The sequence below is a fragment of the Pteronotus mesoamericanus genome, unplaced genomic scaffold, assembly GCF_021234165.1.
Source record: "Pteronotus mesoamericanus isolate MK-2021 breed Mesoamerican mustached bat unplaced genomic scaffold, CSHL_Meso_final contig_44, whole genome shotgun sequence".
Taxonomy (NCBI): domain Eukaryota; kingdom Metazoa; phylum Chordata; class Mammalia; order Chiroptera; family Mormoopidae; genus Pteronotus; species Pteronotus mesoamericanus.
In genome coordinates, this window is record NW_026555166.1 from 1815942 (window position 1) to 1835537 (window position 19596).

The window sequence follows — 19596 nt, forward strand, 5'->3', positions numbered from 1 at the left end:
ATGTTTTAACCTGGTAAAGGAAATAAACACACAAGTTTAGGAAATTCAGTCTCAAACAAGATGAACTCTAAGAAGACCACACCAATGCATATCTTAATTAAAATAGCAAGGTTAAAGGCAAGGAGAGAATCTTAAAAGTAGTAAGAGAAAAGCAATTAGTTACCTACAAGGGAACTCACACATGACTATCAGCTTTTATCTCAACAGAAACTTTGCAGACCAGAAGGGATTGGCAGAAAATATTCAAAGTGATGAAAAGGAAAGACCTATAGTCAAGATTAGTTTACCAAGCAAGTCTACCAATGAGAATCAAAGTAGAAATAAAGAGGTTCTCAGACAAGATAAAGTTAAAAAAAAAAACACCGCAAAACAAAAACAAAACAAAACCCCCCAAAACCTTATCACTACCAAACCAGTATTATAAGAGATGTTAAGGAGACCTATTAACATCTCTTTCTCTATAAGAGGGAAAAAAATTAAAAGCTATCAACAATAAAGTGACAATAAATAAATGCTTATCATTAATTAGTTTTAAAAACATAGGAATTAAATGCTCCAATCAAATGACATAGGGAAAGAACGAAGAAAACAAGAGGCATGAATATGTTGTCTGCAAGAGACATACTTCAAATCAAAGGACACATAGAGACTGAAAGTAACAGGATGGAAAAATATACTATATGCAAATGAAATTTTAAAAAAACCCTGAGGTAGCAATACATATATCAGAAAAAATAGACACTAAAACAAAGTGTATAAAAAGGGTGATTATACTATGAAAAGAGATCTATCAACCAAGAGGGCACAACTCTTGTAAACATTTATGCACCCAACATAAGAGCACCTAAGTAAATAAAGCAGATGTCAATGAAGAGGTAGAGGTCAACAGCAATGCAGTCATCTAAAAATTTTAAAATTCCATTGACATTAATGTGTAAATCATTCAGACCAGAAATACAAAGGAAACAGCAGCCTTGAGTGATACATTAGACAAGTTATATTGAATTAATATTTTATAACATTTTACCCTAAAGCATCAGAATATAAATTATTTTTAAGCATACATGAAATATTTGCTAGAATAAACTGTGTGTTATGACAAAAAGTCTCAAAAAATTTAAACAGATTGAAATCATATCAAGCATCTTTTTCATATCACAATGGTATGAAACCAGAAATGAACTACAGGTAGAAAACTGAAAGACATGCAAACAGTTGGAGGTCAAATAACATGCTATTAAACGGTGAATGGGTTAACAATACCAAGGAAGAAATCAAAAGTTACCTTGAGACAAATTATAATAACAATTTGACCCAAAAATCTATAAGACACAGCCAAAAGAGTTCTAAGAAGGAAATTTATAGCAACATAAGCCTAACAAAAGTATCTCAAAAACAATCTAACCTTTTACATAAAAGAACTAAGAAAAGAAGAAAGAAAACAAAGGTCAAATTGAGCAGAAGAAAGAAAATAATAAAGATCAGAGCAGAAATAAACAAGATATAGTATAAAAACCAACAACAACAACAACAATACAATAGATTAATGAAAATAAAAGCTAATTCTTTGAAAAGATAAACAAAACTGATAGACTTTAGGCATACTCATCAGGAAAAAAAGAGAGAGGATCCAAAAAAAGAAAATCAGAAATAAAAGAGAAGTGACAACTAAAACCACAGAAATACAAAAGATTATAGAAAAATACTACAAATAATTGAACAACCTGAAAGAAATAAGTACATCCTGAGAAACATACAGTCTTCTACAACTGAATCAAGAATAAATAGAAAGTTAGAACAGACAGAAAACTACTAACAAAATCAACTCAGTAATCACAAAACTCTCAAAAACAAAAAGTCCTGAAGTGGATGGCTTCAAGGGGTGAATTTTATCAAGAATTCAAGGGAAATAAATACCTAATTTTCTCAAACTATTTCAAAAAATAGAAGAGAGAAGACTCCTAAGCTCATTTTATGAGGTTAGTATGGCCCTGATGTCAAAACCACAGAAAGATGTTGCAAAAAACAAAATTATAGGTCAATATTCCTGATAAATATAGGTGCAAAAATGCTCAACAAAATATTAGCACACCAAATTCAGTAATACCTTTAAAAAGACCATGATCACATGGGGTTTATTCCCCAAATTCATATTTGTTTCAATATCTTTGTATCAATTAATGTGACATACCACATAAACAAAATGAAAGATAAATCAATTGATCATATCAATAAATTTAAAAAAAAAGCATATGACAGAAGTCAGCTTTTGAATATGATTAAAGCTCTTAGCAAAGTTGGAATATAAGGAACATACTATATTTTGCCATGTATAATGTGTACTTTTTTGCACAAATTTTTGAGGGAAAAAATAAGGATGTACATTATGCATGGGTAGTATCGAAAATACCTTGTATCTCTTCTTGTGTTTTGTAATTATTTGTCACCTAAAATTTCTTGTACCATATGTTCAAAAATAAATGCTAAAATTCCTTTATAATACCAAAGCGAGTATCTAAAGATAAATAAATAAATAAATAAATAAATAAATAAATAAATAAATTGAATTAAAGAATTAAAAAATTAAAACAAAAAATTTTTTCCTGAAAGTTTGGGTCAAAAATGTGGGTGCACATTATACATGGCAAAATACGGTACTTCAAATAATAAAGGTCATATATGACCAGCCCAGAGCTAACACTATAATCAATGAGAAAAAAACTGGAATCATTTTCCTTAAGATAAGATCAGGAACAATACAAGGATGCCCACTTTCTCCACCCTTATCTAACATAGTACTGAAAATCCCAGCCACAGCAATCAGACAAGAAGAAGAAATAAAAGGCATCCAAATTAGAAAGGAAGAAGTAAAACTGTCATTTTTAGAAGATAGAATACTGTATAAAGAGTCCCCAAAAAACTATTGGAACTGATAAATGAATGCAGTAAACTAGTAGGCTGCAAAATTAATATGCAGATGTCAATTACATTTTTGTACACCAATAATAAACTACAAGAGAAATGTATAAAATCATATTTACAATTGAATCAAAAATAAATAAAATACCTAGGAGTAAATTTGACCAAGGAGGTAAAAGTCCTGTACTGGGAAAATTATAAGATACCAAATAAATTAAACATGACAAATATATTGAAGTATATACCATGCCTATGGTTAGGAAGAATTAACATCATTAAAATGTCCATATTACACAAAGCAATCTATAGATTAAATGCAATACCTATCAAAACCCCAATAGCATTTTTCACAGAACTACAGCAAATGATTTTAAAATGCATATGGATCCACAGAAAGACCCCAAATAGCTAAAGCAAACTTGAAGAAAGAAGAACAAAGTTGGAGGTATTATGCTACCTAATATCAAACTATACTACAAATCTATATTAATCAAATCATCTTGGCACTAATGTAAAAACAGACTCATAGGTCAATGGAACAGAATAGAGAGCCTAGAAATAAACCTATATCTATATGATAAATTAATCTATAGCGAAGAAGGCAAAAATATACAATGGGATAATGACAATCTCTTTAATAAATGGTGTTGAGAAACCTGGATAGATACATGGAAAAAAAAAATGAAACTGGTTCACTTTCTTACAACATATACATGAATAAACTCAAAATAGATTAAAGTCTTAAATCTAAGATCTGAAAACATAAAATTCCTAGAAGACATAGGCAACATTCTCTTTGATGTTGCTCTTTATAAATTTTTTTCTTTTGTATGTCTCTTCAGGCAAAGGAAACAAAAGAAAATATAAAAAAAGTCAACTACATCAAATACAAAAGTTTTTGTACAGCAAAGGAAACCATCAACCAAACAAGAAAACCTACTGAATAGGGAAAATATTCACCAATGATAACATTTGATAAGGGGTTAATATCCAAAAAAATATAAGGAACTCATATAACTTAACATCGAAAACAACAAAAAAAATTTTAATTTATTGTTGTTCAGTTACAGTTTCCCCATCTTTTCCCCTCTTGCTCACCCCAACTCCATCCCCCCCACTCCCACAGTCGTTTGTGCTCATGATTCTTGTTTTCATGTTCCTTTGCTAGCCCCTTCTCTTTCTTTTGTTTTAAAAAATTGGCATTATGCCCTGACTGATGAGGCTCAATTGTCTGGGCATCATTCCACAAAGTGAATGGTAAGAGGTTTGATTCCTGGTCAGGGCACATACCTAGGTTGAAGGTTTGGTACCCAAACAGGGCATGCACGAGAGGCAATCAATCAATGTTTCTTTCTCACATTGATGTTTCTCTTCCTCTATTTCTCCCTCCCTTCCCCTCTCTCTAAAAAATTAGATAAATAAAATAAAAAATAATTGGCATTGGACCCAGATAAACATTTTTCCAAAAAGACAGAGATGGCCAATTAACATATGAAAAGATGTTTAACATCAGTAATCATCACAAAATGCAAATTAAAACCACATTGAGCTATCACTTCACCTCTGTCAGAATGTTTACCACCAAGAAATCAACAAAAAGTGTTGACTGGCGAGGATATAGAGAAAATGGAAGCCCTGTGAACAGTTGATGAGATTGTAAATTGGTGCCAGTCATGGAAAACAGTATGGAGGTTCCTCGCAAAATTAAAAATTGAACTACCATATAACTCATCAATTCCACTTCTGGTACTTATCTAAAGAAATCCAAAATACTAACTGAAAGAATCTATGTTACCCATATGTTTATTGCAGCATTATTTATAATAACTAAGATACAGAAGCAACCTGTGTCAATCTATAGATGATTGGATTAAAAAATGTAGTACATATATATAATAAAATTATAGTTGACTGCAAAGAAGAATGAAATCTTACCACTTGTGTCAACATGGGTTAACCTAGAGGATATTATTGTAGTTGAAATAAGTCAGAGGAAGACAAATACATATGATTTCACTTTCATGTTCATCTAAAAAATAAAAAATGAAGAAAGAAAATAGAAACAAACTCATTGATACAGAGAACAAATACGATTGCCTGGTAGGAGGTGCGGTGGAAGACTGAGTTAAAAAGGTAACGGGATTAAGAAATACAAATTGGCAGCTACAAAATAGTCACAGGGATATAGAGGACAACATAGAGAATATAGTCAATAATATTGTAATAAATATGTATGTGAGGTGGGTACTAGCTTAACGCATATCTTATTTATTTCAGAAATTTAGGTAACACTTACAGTCAGCTTATTCTTCTAATGGCTGCTAACATCTCCTTGATCTCTCCTTCTCTGTTCTGCAGAAAGACATGGAGAAGCTTTAAATATCATATACAGTATGTTTCTTTTTCTGAGATTGGCTTAGAGCTTCAATATATTGAGCATTCATTTAATACAGAGAGATTAATGTAATTCTTAAAGAAAACAAAGAAAAAAAAAGAACAACCAAAGCCTAAACTTTCTAGTCAAGAATGAGGAAAGTGGTAGCTTGGCAAGACAGAAATTCCTTAGAAATTCTCTACCGCAGCCAAGCACACAGAAAAAACAATGGTCCTACCTGCATCCATGAAAACAAAGGTCAAGGGTGAAGCCTCAGACCTTGACCTCTGGGAGACTGTAATAAAGTATACCCAAACTGCTTTGTTGGGTATTTGAGAAGGATGAATTGAAAGCCAGGACCTTTATTCCTGCTGGGCACTAACAACCCCTAACGTGGTATGCCTAGACAAACATGGTGTGCCTAGATTTCCATCTGCTGCAGTGACAAGGGCCACATGCCTTCCAAATGGAGTGTTGTCAGAGGCGGCTTAGTGGAGAGTTAGGACTTTCATCAATACCCAGGAGTTATGAACTCAATCCTACCGCAATACCAGTGGAGACCACGTGAAGAACCAGAACTGCTACCTTCACTCAACAATAATGAGGAACCCACTTCCCTCAGATGGCCACAGTATCCAAGCAGAGAACCTTGCTTTCTATTGCCTCCTGTCAATAATGAAGTGGCAACCACTTCCACTAGCATAGTGGCATCAGAAACAGTCAGCTAAAACAGAAAATGTAAATAAGATCTAAATTTTTATGACATAATACAAAAATGACCAGAATTCAGTTGGAAACCAGTCACCATACTAAAAATCAGCAAGATCTCAAACTAAAAAAAAAAAAAAAAAAAAAAAAAAAAAGCTATAAATGCTGAGATGACAGTAATGTTAGAATTACCTGACAAAAATATTAAAAGCACTATAGTAAAACTTTCTCAATGAGAATTACAAGCATGTTTGAAATAATTTTTTTTAAGGACACTGTCAGCCAAGTGATAAAAAATATTATCAAAGAAATAGAAGATTTAAGAAGTTGAATAAATCCCACAGAGGATATACACAAAGAAATCTATACCCAAACACACCATAATCTATATTCTGAAATAAAAATAAATAGAATTTATGAGAGAAATGACACTTTGCTTATAAAGAAGAAACATTTGTGTGACAGATTTCTCATTAGAAACCATGGAAATCAGGGAGATTGCACAATAATTTTCAGATGCTGAAAGAAAAGATCCATCAACTAGAATCCTATGCCCAGAGAAAATGTCCCTCAGAAATAAAGGAGAAATCAAGGAATTCTTCAATAAAAAAAAATTAATATTTGTCACCAGCAAACTTACTTCAAAAGAATAGGTAGACCTGACTGGTGTGACTCACTGGGTTGGGCATCATCCTGCAAGCCCTGGAGGGTCACCAGTTCAATTTTTGGTCACGGCACATGCCTGGATTTTGGGCCGGGTCTCCACTTGGAGGCATGCAAAAGGCAGCCAATAGATCTTTCTCTCACTCTCTTTTCCCCTTACTTACCCTCTCTTTTAAATAAATAAATAATAAAATCTTTTAAAAATTGTAGGTAAAGGATGTTCTTTACACAGAAAGGAAACAATAAAGAGAGGAGCTTGGAATATCAAGAAGGAAAGAAGAATAGAGTCAGCAAAAATATAGATGAGCCTTCTTTTCAGTTTTCTAAATTGCATTTGATGTTTGAAGCAAAAATAAATAAATAAATAAAAATAGAACAACCTCTAATGTTGCTCCAAATATATGTAGAGAAAATATTTAAGAATCTATATTATAAGTGTAGGAGTATAAAGGGACATAAAGGAGGTAAGGGTTATATACTTCGCTCAAGCTGTAAGATTATGACACCAGCATATATTTTATGTATATGTAATATAATCTGTATCAACTACTATAAAAGTTGTAAAAGAGATACAGCCAAAAACATAAGAAAATCTAAATAGAATTCAAAAATATTGGAAAGGAAGCAATAAAAAAGTAAACTTTAAGACAAAAGACAGAGAGAATAGAAAACAAAAATAAAATGTTAGACTTATGTCCCAAATATTAATAAATATAATCACTTTAATGAGTAGAACATTCTTTTCACATGAAGTCAGAATACCAAATAAAGAGTATTTTGGACCTAAAAAACCCTACATGGTTGAAAAGAAAAAGAAGGCATATGAAGTATGTTCCCAGCAACAATGGAGTCAAACTAGAAACTAATAAAGTTAATGAAAAATGTGTAAATACTTGAAAATTAAACTAAACAAAAAAAATGAAATAAAAAACTTCTAAATATTTATGATTCCAAGAAGAAGTTAAAATGGATATTCTAAAGTACATGGTACTAAATAAAAATACAATATATCACAATCTATGGTACATATTAAAAGAGTGCAAAGAACAAAACTAATAGCATTAAATTCATATTTTAGAAAACAGAAAAAGTTCAAATCAATAATCTAATAATCTAACCTCTCATCTCAAGAATGTAGAAACAGAGCTCTGGCCAGGTTGCTTAGTTGGTTAGAGCATTGTCCTGATATGCCAAGATTGCAGGTTCAATACTAGGTCAGCCATTGAATACATAAATAACAACAACAAATTGATTTCTCTCTTTCTCTCTCTCTCTCTTTCTCTCCTTTTCTCTCTAATATCAATTAAGAAAGAATGTTGAAACAGAAAGAGGGGGAAAAGCAAACAGAAGAAAGGAAATAAAAATCAGAGGAAAAAGGAATTAAAACCAATAAAATGGAGAAAGTCAATGAAACGAAGAATTGATTCTCTGAAATAAACTTGACAAACCTATAGCATGACTGATAAAGAAAAAAAATAAGCCACAAATTATCAATATAAAAATGATATTGGAGATATCACTATAGTTCCTGTGGACAGTAAAATTATAATAAAGAAATCCTATGAATTATTCTACATATATCAATTTATCTAAGTATGTAAACTAGACTAATTTCTCTAGTACAACTCAGTCAATGCAATAAAATTTAGATAGCTCTATAACTATTAAAGACGAAAAATAGGCAAGTGTATAGAAGAACTGAACAACACTATCAACTAACTTCATCTAATTGATATTTTACAGATAATTCCACCCAAGAACAGCAAAATACCCATTTTTTCAGGTACATATGAGACCTTCACAAAGAGAGAGAATATTCAAGACACACCAGTTAAAAAAACATTGTTTTGAAAGTAAAACTATTTTGACATGGTGTGAAGACTATATGGTCAAGTTGTGTTAATATGATCAAACATGGTTAAAAATACCAAGACCTAATATAGTGAAAAATATTCAGAGATTTATTTCTCAGACTGTTGATGTTGTCTTTAATTTCACTAAATAAATATTAAGATACAGTGTTTCAAATATTTTTATGAAAACAATGAATTGTATTTTTAAGTAGTAAAAACCAAAATCTTAAATTTTATAAAATAAAGCTGATTCTAGGATCAGATAGTAAACATCACAGAGGTGAATCTGGGATTGTTATATACTATTTCTTAAAATAGTATGTCCCTTTTTTGGTCTAACAAATGTAAAACTAGGACAAATAAGCAACAGCAGCAACTGCTGCCACTTTAAAATAATTTATATGGAAGATATTTCAAAATGTATGATCTTAAGATAAGTGCACGAAAAGATACTGTTAGAATTGGGTTGTGCAATTTAGAGTTGGTAGTGTTCCATTAGCGTGACCAAAGCACTTATACTGTCATGAACTCCAGTCACTTAATACGAGACTAAGAAAAGAAAAGCTTATCATAAGTGATGGAGGCAAGAGGTTGAAATAAAGTGTTCAGTAGATAGGTTGGCCATCAAAAGGAACACACAAAAAATGAATGAGTATACCAGGAGATCAATGTAAAGACTTTTGCTGGACAATTAGAAGAAAGGGATAAAGAAATGAAATGAGAAAGACGTAAGCTGTGTCAACATCACTATAGAAGAAGTACTATTATCACTAATATTTACACAGTGGGGAGAAAATATCTTAATAAATAGTACCTGAAGATTTCCTGAGATTGAAGGAAAAAATTAATATTTTAATTTGTAAGAGTTTATTTAATGCCAAAAAGGATAAATACATATTGTAAGGTACCGTACACACAGACTAGAAACCTTTAAATCATCAAAGGCAAGAGGAAGCAGATCTCCTATTGAGGACATGAGATTCAGCAACTAAATTTCTGACATCCACAGAGGGATGAATATGAGGTCAAAAAGTCACATTTGCAAATGCCTCATGTGCACATTCCTCTTTTGTTTGATTTCTCTTTTACTTAAAGACCAAAATTTTAAATTTGAGAAAATCACTAGCACAATAGTTTGTGAATAAACAACAAATTTTATTTGATATTAATTTTAATATTAGCTGTGTATAATGTTAGTTTTCATGTCAGAGAGAAATCCATTTGTACTTATGACCTCAGAGGTATTTAGGCTGTGAATAGTAATGAGCAGAGCTATGGTGGGGATCAGTAAAGGAAGGGAAAGTGTTGGATTCAGCATAAATATATGCAACATATAAGAATAGTTGTATTTGGATTTGGCGTTTGCAAAAATAAAATGTCTAAATAAAATTTTTGTAATAAAAAGCAAATATGTACGATATAAATATTTATATATAGAAATGATAGATGAATATATAATGGAGTAGTCATTTTAGATATGATAGAATCACCTCAATTCTTTTTACTTGTTTCAAGCAGTATGAAACGACAGAAAATTGTCTCAAATTCATGCTATAAACATCTGAAAAAATTGGATAAAAACAATTTCTTGAAAGATACTGATGACCGAATGGTTTTGTAATGAATACTTCAAGGTCAAAGGTGGCTAAAAGAAGAGGGATTTTAGAAAGGTAAGTAGGGCACTGAAGCAATTTCCCCCTTGAGAGCATTTGCTGAAACTGAGCAACACAGAAGTTTGATTTTAGTAGCCTCAGAGTGTGCAGAGGAGAGGAGAAATGCCTATGATTTAGCCAAGCGGAGGAGCCAACAAGAAGGAAGTCTGCTCTTGGTAAAGCGGACCCTGAAATACAGCACTTTCCATGTAAAGATAGATTAGAAACAAATCTACATGATTTTGTCACTACCAGAGTATAATTTAAGTCAATAGTGGGCCCTAAGTGAAGGTGGAAAATCTTTCTTACAAACAAGCTAGAGTTACCTGCAAAGAAAGCCCCAGTGTTATTAGAGATCTTTAAGGGGAAAAAAATGTTACTTTTTAGTGTTCTCATATTTCTGAGCAAAGCAAACAAATCTTATCTGAAGGTAGTAATCTCCTCCCAGGCAGTAAACATCCTCATAGACTAATTCTAAGAGTTATGAATTTTTCAGTCAAAAACCACAAGAAGAACCACTAACAAGAATCATTAAAAATTATAGATAGCTAAATCAAGCCCCCAAATTTTAAGATATTATGATCATCAAATGGAGAAAATAGCATGGATGGTTAAATACACCTAAATTTTTAAAAATTACAACTATAAGAAACCAAAAATATAAAGGTCAATTATATTAACAAAATAATAAAATAAACCTCCAAAACTAAAGCTAAAATAGCTACAATAAAAATTGTAAATAACTACATTAGACAAAATTAGTGAATAAATAATTGACTCGCAAGATAGATTTTGAGAAAAAAAATATCTAGAAGAGAGCAGATTGAAAAGGAGATTAAAAGTATAAAAGGGAAAAGTAAAGAAAAATGGGCAAATAAGTACTTGAATAAATAATAATTTAGAATAATCTTGGTCAGCCTTGGCAGTTTGGGGTTAATGTTGGACATGGCCCTTCCACCAGCCATGATGGGAGACTGGCCAGAGGGCCCTGGCCCACAAGAAACGTGCATCGTACTAAGGAACTAGCTCCCCTCCTTATCTCCTCTGGGGATTGGTTTCTTGCCCAGTGACTGCTTCTTGACATTCCCCCCAGCCCCCCCAGCCCCCACATAGAGTGATGTAATATGGTTCTGGGCTACATGAGGTTTGCGCAACTTGGACCCATGACACCTTCGTCTGGGGCCCCTTATCGCGAGCCATGGACTGGGGGACATGCTGTCCTGCTTTACCAATCTGCCACCATTGGTGCTCCCTGTAATGTGAGTAATAAAGGCTCTGTCTGCTCTATCAGGTACTCCTTGCAGGTTTTTTGGTTTATCAGAATGAGTGGTTGAGATCCCCGTGTCCAATCTCCTAAATTACAGGATGCTATCACAAAATGCCATAGACTGGGTAGCTTAAACAGCAAAAGTGTATTTCTCAGTTATAAAGCTGGGAAGTCCAAGCTTCAAGGTGACAGCAAAATTGATTTCTGGTAAGAGCTCTCTGGCTTTCAGACAGTTGCTTTCTTCTATATCCTCACATGGCAGAGACAAAGAATGGTCAAAAAAGAAACCTCCTTGTTCCTGCCCTATAAAAGCACTAATCCCCTCATGAGAGCCCTACCCACATGACCTCATCTAAACTGAATTACCTCTCAAGGCCCCATCTCAAATACCATCATATTGGGGATTAGGGCTTTAACATAAGAATTTGGGGAAGTGTGATTTAGCCCATGACAAATATTTGCAAGAATCTGTAGAAGACATCAATCTCATTGTTTCAGAAAGCCAAAAAATCTCAATGAAGCCCCCCAAAATAAATCCCATTAGGAACACCACAATTAAATCTAGCACTAAAAAGGGAAACCTTAAAAAGCCAGATAATATGAGATAAAATTAGACTGATAGCTGTCTTCTCAACAAAATTAATAAAAATCAGATGATCAAAATGATATTGTCAATATATTAATATTCTTGTCAACATATTAAAGTTCTTGTATAATGCTATATCAGACAAAGCAGTCTCTTGGCAACATTATCAAAAGAACAATATGTTCCAACAAAACCACAATTTTCTACCAACAAATACTTACTAACTGGAAATATTAAGGTGATAATTCAGATGGAAGAAAACTAATTCTGAGAGAAATATCTGAGAATCATAAAGTAATAATGAACAAGAAAAGGGCGAATATCTGGGTAAACCTGAACAAATTTTGACTATAAAGAACAAACACTTTTCCTTTTACCTTCTAAATTCCTCCGGGATGGGCTAATAAGCAGATTAACAGACACATTAACAGGAGAAAATCAAAATTTTAGTACATGCACATGGGGAATTCACATAAGCATATAAATTTCAAAGACAGTGAGGCAACATTGGGTATGTAAGATATTTTGGACAAAGGGGAGAAGAGAGGTGAACAGGGTCTTAGATTTTAGAAATGAGAATGAGTGTTTTACAGGTGGTTGAGGAAGAGCCAAACATATACGGCAGGAAAATTCTTGCCAGGCAACTCAGAAACAATGGGACACAGTGGCTGGTATCCTGCCTGAATCCTTCCTATTTTCCACACTTAATTCTAATTAACCTAAGAGAAACACCCTCAGATTCTTTTTCTGAAGTAGTTTTCTCTGTCTGAATCTCTTGGGCACGAAAGTGGAATGGGTCAAAAGCTCTGTCCTAGTCTTGTTTCTTAATAAACAACTTAAAATGTATGGACCCAAAGGAGCACTTATTAAACCTGACAAGTTCAGGTGAAGCCTGTATACAGGTTTGGACATTTCTTACATTCAAAAAATCCAGATACCAAAAGGCAATGTCAGGATGACAAAACTTTGGTTTCTTCATGTACAGTTAATATATTAACAGTGATTTAAAAAACAACATGAAGAATATTGTGTACTTTTAGTATTGGTAGTTTAAGTGCTTTACAATCCTTGTAATATTTGAGAGCAAGAAAAATATGAAGATTAATTTGTGACATAAGTTAAATGTACACATCAAAGTTTATAAAATAATAAAGCATAGGAATAAAGTACACAACATTCAATGAAGAGAAAAAAATTTAAATAATCAAATTAAGGTAAAAAATTTTAAAAGAATGCAAATAGCACAAAATAAGATAAAAGAGATAACTCTATATGTGGTAGTATTATTAGCATGGGGAGCTAGTTTGTTATTAATAAAGGAAAGGAGTAAATGGAAACAGACCTTAAGCCTAATAAACTAGAGAGCTGAATCAGACACTAAGCCTGATTTACCCTACAGCTGTAGCATTCACAGCTACATCCTCCTACCCCCAGGGACCAGTTCCCCCAGGGGACAGCTGCATCCTCTGTCAAAGGGATTTAACCCCAGAGCACCCTGAGCAGGCAGGAAGAATCAGCTTTCCAATGGCCCTTGGGGACAACTGGCCCAGTAGCCAGGATTATGGAGGAGGGGAAATTTCTTTGCTGAGCACACATGCAGTAGGAACCAAGGTGGTACAGGAGGAGATAAGTTCAATGCACAGTAGAAGCCAGATGATGAGGCAAAACTTGGAAGCATGCACAGTAGGAACCAAAATGGTGACATAAAGGGGGGCAGTCTAATATGAAAAAAATCTGGGAAAAGAATAGTGTAGGATAAAGGCATAAAATCCCAGAAGATTCAGAAAAGGTATTGGTTAGGGAAAAGGCCCAGCCCAAGTTTGGGAAAACCCAGGAAGAAGGTTGGATACAATTGTTTCTGAAAACCAAGGAAATATATAAAGAATTAGAAAGAATTATCAAGGATATTGAAGCAGTTGGTACTAAAGCCAGCCATTCTGTATGTCCCCAGGGGCATACTATTTCTTTTCACCCAATAAATCTTACCACTCTGCTTAAATTTCTCCCATGTTTGTGCCTTTAAAATTCTCTTCTCATGATACTGCAAGGACTCATTTTTATCAGCAACAGTATAACTTCAATAAATGTGAATGTACCAAATGTTATGCTTAAAAGAAAAAGATTGTAAAAATTGATAACTCTTAAGAAGATCCATATACCTCTTATAAGAAAAAATGTATAAGAAATATACATAAAGCTAAAGGAATGGGAAAATATATGCTATGGAATTTAAAATAAAACTAAGGCAAAACTGTATGAATAATAGATGATAAAAATGTTAAGGCTAAAAGCATTAGTAGAGAAAGAAAACTCTATGTACTGATATAAATTTCAATTCTCCAGGAAGATCAACAATTACAAGGCCGTATGAGTCAAATAGCAACCTCAAAACATACAAAGCAAACATTAACAAAACTAGGAGAGATCAATCTATCATCATAGTGAGAGATTTAACACACTTCTATCATTAACTAATGGATGAAACAAATGAAAAATTTGCTTTGGCAGGTAAACAGGGATACAATGTTATCTCTTATGAATTCTACAGGCTGTGCTAATAAGCAAACTAACATAAGACTAATTAACAGGGAAAAAAACAAAGTATTGTAACATCTACCGTATATATTGGAGAGGCCCCGGAACATTGAGTAATTTGCCAAAATAGTGGAAGCCATCACCTTAAATATAATGTTCAGCTAAAAACAAAAGAAGATGTTGGGATGGAGGGGTCAGTTATGGGAGGGACCAGGAAAAGCACAGTATACAAAGGTAAGGTTGTTGTGCAGATTCAAGTCCCCAGTCTTCTGCTTTGATAAGTTTCTAGAGATAAGGTCATCCCCTTCATTTTTTGGGGGGTGGGGGTGGGTTAGGCACACAGGCATCTTTACAAATGGAGATTTCCTTTACAAATGTAAATATCACTTACAAAGGGTAACTATCTACTTCGTTTTCATAGCATTAACAGAGTCTACTGATTCTTGAAATCTAAGCAGTTTAAAAAATCCTTAGGCCAAAAAGGCATTTTGGGGATGACAAATTATGCTCCCCCTAAAAAACGAAGCCACAGAATAGACTGAAAATTATTCTTGGTAAACTACTAAACCTAGACCACATTTTAACTTGGGGGACTGTTCCCATATCTCCCTCCATTTCAGTGCTATGGTTACCAAAAGCTCACAGCGTTCTGGACAAAAGAGATATCTGACCATTCTGGAAATTTATTAAATGCAGTAAGTCTAGGGCATAGTCAATATTTGTTTCAATTTGTAATTTCCTGGTAAATGTCTATTCTCAAACATATGGTGGCTATTTGATTTGATTCAGAGCTCTACTACGAGGGGAGTTGCAGGCGGCCCCTCCGGCATTTCCTAAACAACAGCGAACTGCTTGCAAGTATCTGTTGCCTAAGGCTGTATTTTCAGCTAGGGCAAACAAGAGCTAGTCTGGGAGTCGAAAAGGAAATCCTAGCAGACCTATGCAGTCCTCTTTTGCTTGGTTTATTTCATTTAAAACATTTATGTGTGTATATACATATATCTATATAATCTTTACATATATATCTTTATATAATTTAAAGATATACATATCTCTATATAATTTTGGTACTTTTAGCACACTAGTTAAATTTATTGAAGCATTTTCTTTTTTTTTCATGCACTATTGAAATGTAAGGGGGGGTATGGTGTTGGGGGTAGGAGAAAAAGAGAAGGAATTAGAAGCAGAAGAGGGTTAGAATACTGATATGCAAAGTTTCGTGAGAATCCATCTTTTAAGGAAAAGATGAGAGAGTATGGAACTAGTGGAAGAGAAGAGCTATTCAATGGAAAAGAGAATAACCCCACAGTAATTGTAACAACAGTGGTAATAATATAGGTAGTTACCATGTTATACTTGGCTTTAAATATTAGGTATTCTACTAAGCATTTGGTGTATCATAATCTTATTTACCTAATATTCATAGCCACCTGATTAGGCAATTTTATTATATTAATTGTATAAATGAGAAAATGCATGTTTAGAAATGTGAACATCTCACAGAAATTGATTGAGGATTTACTCTGAGGCCTCTATTACTAATTTTTGCCTGATTAATAAAGAAACATGTTACAATAGGGCAGAGCTGTAGAATTGCTAATCAGAGTGAAGGTGAGAAAGTGTCACCAAGCACCCCAATAGACATATGCCCTCCTTGCTAGTAAATTTATTTATTTAATTTAATAAATAAATGCAAGGGCTGGAACATCTGAGAGTTTACAGTGTAACATTAAATGTTGTAATCTAGTGTATTAGTTTTCTATTTCTGTGTTTTAACCATATTTCCCTCAGGCGAGACATGGTGAGAACAAACACAAATCAAGAGAGAGAAACTGGGAAGAGTTACACAGTTGCCTGGGAAGAACAAAGCACCCTACACAGGACCTCTCACAGGATGCACCGGGGTCAGTCAGGAGGCAAAGGAAGGGAGGAACCGCTGCCAAGTACATTTGATGTGGATTTCTTGGGAAGGAATAAGGAAGGCAAGCAGGTTTCAGATCCGCCAGTTTGAATGATTGCAGCAGGCTCCGGAGCACGGGGGCTGCCCCTGGTTGACTGGAAATTGAGGAGCTTCACGGCTTAAAAGGAAAATTGACCTGCCTCTAGCCAGGGAACTAGGTCAAGACAGCATTTGTTTTAAAAATGTTATTGCATGCTACTGTACAAAATTACCATAATTCCAGCATCTTAAATCAACACGAATTTATATCTCACAGTTCTGCAGAGTGGAAGCAAAGTGGGTTCAGCTGCTCTCTCTGATTAGAAATCAAGCTGCTAGCCTGCCATCCTTACTGAAGACCTGGGAAAATGTTGCTTCCCTGTTCCCATAGGTGTTGCCAGAATTCAATTTTATGTGATTAGAGGACTGAGGACCCTACGTCCATACCGGCTGGCAGTGGGGTGGGCGGCGTGCTCTCAGCTTCTAGAACGTCTGCATCCTCTGTCTAGTGAATCCCTTCTTCAATCTTCAAATGTGACAATGGCACAGATACTTATTTCTTATACTTCAAATCCCTCTGACCTCCACTTCTGAATGTTTCATCACTCCTCCGCTTCCAGCCAGAGAAAGTTCTCTGCTATTAATGATTTATATAATTAGATTTGGCCCACCTAGGTTAAAGTAATCAGTGATTACTTTAAACCTGTCTGCAAAGTTCTTTTGCCATATAAGGTAACACGTTTATAGATGTCAAGGATTAGGGATTAGGCATCTTTAGGAGGTCATCATCCTGCCTATTACACTTAGATAAGGTAATACTGTTAAAATCCAGATCTGCAGTTTGCACAGTGAAATCAGCCTGCCACACCTTCACTGATCACGCCTCTTTAGCAACGCAGGTGCTCAGCAACCTGTACCATTCCAAAAAACAACACATCACACCTCGGGGCAGTTGAGGCCTAGAGTTTGGCTAATGTAGGGATTCAGATTATAAGGCCTTTTGTATCTTTTTTTTAGCTGCTTCGCTACTTGTTAAGAGAATAAATGCTTAAGTATGTAAATGCTTAAATAAGAGATCTGTGTGTTTTTTGAATTCTACTTCTGCATTACTGTTACCAAACAAAAGTGGGGTTCCACTGCCCACCGCCAAACACAGGCATAAAACAAAGGTTGGTGGGAAAGTAAAAAGGTCTTTATTAAAATGTTGCACAATTTGAGGGATCAGGGAACTCCCTGGCTCCATGTCAATCTCATTCACACAAAATCCAGATGGGCCCAGAACTAGACACAGTGTCCAGAAACCCCTATCCATCCTTATTTGTACTTGGGAGCATAAGGCTCCTAAGCAGACTGCTCTCAGGCTTCAGGCTCTATCCCTGGATTCCGTGGGTGTGGGGCTGGCTGCCACTGTGCTGCCGCGGCTTCCTGCACCAGGTGGTCCAGGGCTGCTCCAACCACTGCAGTTGGTCACGCAGGGGCTCCCTCCGCGAGGACCTGAGACCCCTGCGCAGGTTTCAAAGGAGGACAAGGGGCGTGGTCCAGGGCTGTCAGTGCACTGCAGAAGACGCTGCGTCATCCCGCTGGCCGCCTTGGGGGCGTGCATCCCCAGGGACCCGGCCTCAGCAGGAGCCAGCTCCCAACGGAGCAAGCAAGTAAGTGAGGGGAAGAGAGAAGGGCTGAGTCTCTTCCCTCCCTCCATTTTAAATCTCTCAGTGCAAACAGCTGTGTGCTTTGGAAGGGCCTCACTCCTCACCCTATTCATCCTTTTTTTTCAGGCTAGACTGTCAGGTCCGCACCTCCCATTTCTGCCATGTTCTGGAAAGGAGTAGAAAGGCTTTTTCCCTTTCTCAATTGCCCTCACCATCCTTGTGCAGACTCCGCGCAAGATCTCCTCCTTCTGCTCCTCCAACCCGGGGCAGGGAAATCTGTCATCCTGTGCTGCACTCAGCTTTACCTCTGCTGCACCTGTCATTTCCCGTGACCCCTCCCTCACTCTGGGGCCTGGCCGTCTACGTGTATCACTATTACAAATAACGCATGTAACGTTTTTTTTTTTTGCTACATCCTGAATAAAATTAAAGTTTAAAGTATTATTAGACATTCAAACACAGTAATTAGTGATGAGAATGGCATGTTACATGTGGAAAGCATTTGGAAAACTATAAAAACTGTATTGGCAAATTGAGACCAGTATTAGTTAACTTGGACTTTGATATGTTTTTTTTCTTGATGAAATCCTGACTTGCTGCTACTGCTTTTCTCTATTTATGTCATTTTTTTCTATTATTATACTATAAGGGAAGTTCATGGTTGAAAAGGCCAGATAGGTCCTGATCATATTGGAACATAAAATCATCAAGGCTCAGAGATGAGCTTTTTCTTGGGATGTGATGCTGCAGAAAAAGGCCTGCAGAGAGAAATGGAAGATCTAATTTGAAACTCAATTCTGCCACCAGTCATTGACCTTGAAAACCATCACTTCTTTGGGCTTCAGTGTGTATATTCTACCACTTCTAGTACTATCACTAAATAATATTTTTTGAAGATTCAAAAATGGGACAGCACTCTGAAGTTATACATAATTCTTTAATCTGCAATAACTCATTTAATTTCATACAACTTTTGAAGGTAGTTCCTAAGATTCTACAAACATGCTATTTACAACCTACAAATTAGAGTGAGCATTTACAGAAACAATGTCAAAAAAAAATGGTGGGGTGAGTTACAATTCCCCGCTGTTACAATTTTCCACTGTTACAAAAATACTATTCCTGGCTTAAAAAAAAAAAAAAAACACACACACAAAAAAACAGTGTTCAGAAACTAAGAGCCAGAAATGTTAAGTAACATCATCAATGTTGTGCAGCTGGAGTAAAACTGAGGTCTGTGACAACAAAGCACTCTGTCTCTACAATGACTTCATTATAAATTAGTTGATTAGGTTATTGTCACTGTCTATATCCTGAAAATGACAATAGAATAGAAGATAATTAATACTGTGTTAGGTAGTTTCCTTGTCTTCATAGTATACGACACTAAATATTTTCTGTTTCTGATCAAATTTCTTTCCAACTGGATTGAGGTTGATCTAGCTTGAGGT